We start from the raw sequence: 5,598 nt of genomic DNA, 5'->3' as shown, positions 1-5,598 counted from the left end.
CCACTGCTTGCAAACCCTAGATTAAAAAGAAGACTGATGTAATTTTAAAGCCAGCCAACTGCTTTAGTGACTGTATCAGAAGATTAAAAACAAAGGTTTCATTGAAGCACTACCTCCCACTGTGCAGCTGAAAGTCTTATGGCTGAGGCAAATGGTCCTAAATATCTTTCTGTTAAGTACAAATTACATACTGGATATATTAAGTTGTAATGGTGCATTTTCAAGAGTCACTTTGCTTGTGTGAGAGCATCAGCAAAGACTCAAAAAATGCTGACTGTATGGCACATGGAAACAAAAAGGAATCTGCCTTTCACAAAAAATGTTTTGTTCATATTAAATGCTTTTTTCCCTGTGTCTCTCCCCAACCCCCAACTAAGCCTGGAGTTTCAAATGCCAGAACCAGTATGTACAGTAAGTCTTTTTGAAATCCATGGCAGAGAAATAGTATCCTGGCCTAGCAAACTATTATCTACACTTACATTCCTAAGCTTTACCCCTCTGTGTTAGTGCTGATAGGAGCCCTTTAGATCAGCTGAAATGTAACTGAATAAAGATGCTCCAGAAAATGTCTTTTTAATGTGGAATTATCTTTCATTTACATAGGCAACATCCCTTAACTCAGCACATGTGCTGTAAGGCTTCACGTAATAGAAACGTTCATATAAAACTTAATGATTAGCATTCATTCTGCTCCCAAATGATCAATAAAATGCTAAGTTAATACAGAACGTGCAAAGGAGTCTATGAGTGTGCATAAAGTTGCATAGGTTGGATGTAGGTAAATAACGTCTGTGGGAGCAGAAGAAGAGAGCAGTGCCACACTTGGGAAGGCGGGCAGTGGTACTGGTGCTGCTCCCGCCACCGGCTCCACTCCCAGCCGACCTCCAGACTTCTCCTTATGTCGCACACACACCACCATGCGTGCAAACACCCATGTGCACAGGCACACACACAGCAGATAGATTAAAAAAAAGGCCTGAGCAGGAAAATAGAAATAAAAAACTATCTATAACATCCTCTCTTTGCATTATGTGTGCAGGACTGCTTAGTAAATAGCGATTTACTAATAGCGGTGATTTTTCTATAGAAATAATTTGCAACTGCTAAGTAAGACAGAAGTAGCATAGATGGGAGCTATGGATGAAAGTTAAACTTAAGTAGTGATACACTTTTGCTCAGGTACCTAGGCATCTATCTTGTACAAGTTGTTTGCAAAACATTATTCCAGCAAATAAATTGTGTAGGATTTGATAGACTATGTTTAGGCAGTACAGAGTTAATATTAGAGAAATGTATTTGGCAGGGACATGCTTAGCTTCTGCTGAAATATTTCAGTTCTAATCTGCTCCTGTTTACCTCTGCTGAGAATAGCTTTCTCATTTTTAGGTGTCTATCTACCTATCTATTCACCATTCAACAGTTACATTGTTTGTCTGTCCTTCCCTTACAAGATTAAATGAATTGCCGTTGTGTTGTAATTATCAACAGATTTTGAAATGAAAAGCATTTGAGCATTTGCAAGACTCTCTTCAGTTCAGCTGTAATGTTCTGGATTTGTTTTTAATTAACAGAGATCCTTCTCAACACATATGAAGCTTGACAGAAATCTTTTTGTTCTTACAAATACCCATACACTGTTTTCACTGCACAATACCTTTCCAAGTCTATTTCTCCACTGCTCTTTTAAAAAGAAAAACTTAAAAAAATTAAATGATCAACTGAGAATGGGCAATTTCAGTCCATAAGAGCTCCAGCGAAGGTCTTTGAAATTATTAGAAGGTTACTAGTTCAGAGATATTGAGTGAAAAGATATGAGATTTCCCCCCTAAATTTCAACCTAAATTAGGAGTTAATTTTTTTCAGGTGCTCCTAATTTACAAGATAACGACCACTGAGGTCAAATTTGAGGGCTCGAATACATTTCTACTCAAGGGCAAATTGTAGTATTTATTTAGCTTCTGAAATATCAGATTCTCTATTGCCGTCACAAGAAAACACTCTAGCATGAATACAAAAGAGCCACAAAAATAAGCCCAATGTGAGCGATACATTAATAGCAATGGTAAATTGACATGGACGATTTATTTTGCTCTTTCACATTTTTGTAATTCTTTATGTGATCTGTGTTTATCATCAAACTCTCATTATTTCTTCAAACACTTATAATTTTGTCAAGATGGACAACTAACGTTTCATGTACTTGTTTCTGGACTTGGCAGTTTATGCCTCACTCCCATTTAGAGAATTAACGGAGGTTCTGGCAAGAGCAAAAGCCACTGGAAGGCAAGGTGCAGCCTTGTAGCAGCACAAGAGGTTATAAACACGGCTGAGTGACAGGAATTGTTAGAGCACGTAGCAAAGCTGGGAAAATGACTCTGTCATTAGTTATCTGTTAAACTATATGCACTTTATTGACAGAGATGAGGTAGGTGCACTGCCCATGCAATCTAATCTATAGTTAATGCATACACAAAGCACACACTATGCGGGAGATATTGTACTTATTGACTGCTAAGTTTTCCTACACTAAATATTTTCATCTTGAAAAATCATTAAAAATATAAAGAAGAGTTGAGATGAAGTTGTGCCAAAAATCCCTTTTCCTATGCTGTGAATTAGAGTGTACAAGTCTGCATTTGCTATTTGAAATCCTTTGTGCCAATAAATTTCCTAGGCCAGTTTTGAGCTTATTTGACTTCCCTGTCTCCAAGAAGATGAGGCTGATTTACACCGTGGGAAGGTTGACAATGTCTCCTCCTGTTCTTGTACCGAGATTTGAACAGACTCAACATGGCTGCAGAAATGCAGTTCTGCATGCTGTAATATATGGGATTTTATACACTTTATATTAAGATGGCCCTCTTCTGAAATTAAAAAGCAGGAGAAGAAAACCAGAGGGTAACACTAAGTGAGTTTGCTCTCCCATGTTATGAGCTGGGAGTTGAGCTGCAATGTTTACAATTTAGATGGGTGGCAAATTTTGGGAGGAAGTCACAGCTGATTATTTTTCTGAATCATGCTTGGCCCCGAGTCTGAGATGAAGAAAGCGTCAATATATATTTGCCTGTGGAGTAGCTAATTAGAACAACTAATCTGAGAACGAGGACAAGCTGTGAGACTCTGAGCTGATCCAGGCACGCCCTCTACTAACTTAAATTTTGATCAATGTTTAAAACACCATGGAAAGGACTGGAAAGGACTGGGGCGATGTGTCTCGGTGGCTGAGATCCAGGTTCGCCGACCGTGCCCCTGTTGCTGTCACGTGCGGTGAGACCTCGGGCAATGCGCTTTCCTCTTGTCTCTGAAACAGGCCAATGATATTCGCTGCCTTATTGAGCTTTGTGGATATAAGCAGCATGTTGTGAATGAAAAGTTAAGTACGTTTCAAAGCCAGCCAAGACAAGAACTGCATTTTTCTTCCTAATATCTATTAGCTCAGAGCAACGGAAGAATCCCACTTGCCACCAGCTCCCTCGCCTTGTTTGGAGACGTGGAGCCAGCCTGATCATATCCAGCAGATATTTGCTTTCAGGGTCGCATGAAAGTAGGGCAAAAGAAAGATCTTTTGTGGGGGTGACATGCTTGGAAACATACTTGTCCAAAGCAAACAGCTCTTGTTCTTTCTTCAGCTAATTCACTGAAAAGATATTATTTTAGTCAAGAAAATGGTATCAGTTCTCCTCCTTTTAGGGAGGATGATGGCAGGTTTCCCATGTTGATTTGTGGAAGGTATAATTTTGACAGGAGCATCTGGCTCCTTTGTAAGCTTCACAAGCAATTGTGTGGCGGTGGCTTTAGGTCGGCCTCTGGTTGAGCCATGTGGGCAGCCCTTTGACATGTCTGTGTTGCTTTTCCTGCTCCACTCGGTTTTGTTTTGACTCTCCTTTGAGCTTCCTAAATACGCAGCCTTCCTCTGCAGATTCCCCGGGACAGTTTCATTCATGGGTACTGACAAGGACTGTGGTTTTGCCAGGCCTCGTGGATCCATTCTTACAGTGGTGCTGTGTGTTACGTTAGCCGACAGCTGCTTTTGCAAGCTTTTTTTTTTTTTTTTAGAAATCCTCTTAGAGAAGGGAGAAGAGTGATCTCTGGATAGAGGAGCTTTCAGTCTTCAAAATAAACCATGCCAGGTTGTTTGAGAATTTATAACCACTTGTGAGCATCCCTGGTGCAATAACACGTAGTGTGTTGCTTCTGCCCTCTTTGAACAGCCGATGCCTGGCTTTTATCTTCTAGGTATATTTACAGTAAAAAAAAAAAAGCCTGAATTTCTTTTTTTCACTTCCCTAGATATTGAGTGATCTGAAAATATATTTTTAGCCTGATTTACATGGATGCAGTCAGAGCAGATATTTTGTCACCAAGGTTGTGCCAGCTTGTTGCATTTAGCATTCAAAAGCGGTACGAGGGTGCAGGATACCTTGGCTTCTGCTCTCCAGGTCCTCTGGGCAGTTTGGACACCACGCTCCAGATGTGTGCTGTTGCTGCTACCACTGTGAGCGACCGAGAAGTGACCACCAGCTGAGATGCTGCTGAGCTTGTCCAGCCATGGGTGTCATGAATGAGGAGACAGGCAGGTAGGGAAGATCTACCTCCCAGCTGGGAAGGCAAGGACTACTGAGCTTGGTCCTCTTTTTGCACATCCTTAGGCTCTATGAAGAGACTCAGCTATGTTGTACGTGTTGATGGGTGACATGGAGAAGACAGTCCCTACCTCCTCCTGGTGAACCGTCCCCTGAGGCCAGCTGGAGGTGATGCCTGTGTATCTCCATCACTTCCCACGCAGGGCTGGGTGGGGTGTGAGTTCAGGGGATGGCTGCGCTGTGAGCTGCGGTGGAGTTCATCATGGAGATGTGTGCTGGGCAATACAGACCTACATCCCCAAAACATGTGTTCAGAGGAAATCTGTCAGCTAAAAGACTATATATTGAGCAAGAAGGATGGAATAATATGGAACTGGTTGTTTGGACAAATTTGATGCCACTGAGAACAGTTTACAACTCAGGAAACTGAACTGTTTTGGAACAAAGTAGTTCACGTTTATTAAAATTAGGAAAAAGTTTGGCTAAAGTCAGTGTTTAAAGAGAAGACCATGGCTGAAGCATATTTAAAGAGATGATCTGGAGACTATGGCATCACTGCGTTTGGTGTGCTGGCTTTCTTTGGCATGAAAAGACAGAGAGACACAGTACAAGTACAGAAAGAGAGGGTGTGCATGCGATAAGATGGAAGGAGGAGCCTGTGTACCTAACAAAATAACAGCAGTATCAGAAACATCAAAAAGCATTAGAGTACTATTGAGAAATCCAGAGTAATACACTGGGGAAGGTGACAGCCCAAGTACAGTGTACCTGATCTTGTAATGCCAGTGGAAAGGAAGAACAAAGCAACTGGTTCATTTGCAGCTAACAAGTTGAAGGAAGAGCTATTACCAGACTCTTTCTATGTGATGATAGATTCCCCAAAGTGCTTTATCAATTAAGTATCTCTAAAGCCATCACAGCTGTTTCTTTACAGAGCAGAGCCACTGCTGGTGGGAGATACATGCAGCAGAGTGTGTCAGCATGCCCAGCAATGGACACGTTATCAGGCAAATGT

Source organism: Gavia stellata, chromosome 8 (genome assembly GCF_030936135.1).
Source record: "Gavia stellata isolate bGavSte3 chromosome 8, bGavSte3.hap2, whole genome shotgun sequence".
Taxonomy (NCBI): domain Eukaryota; kingdom Metazoa; phylum Chordata; class Aves; order Gaviiformes; family Gaviidae; genus Gavia; species Gavia stellata.
This window is presented reverse-complemented; position numbering follows the sequence as displayed.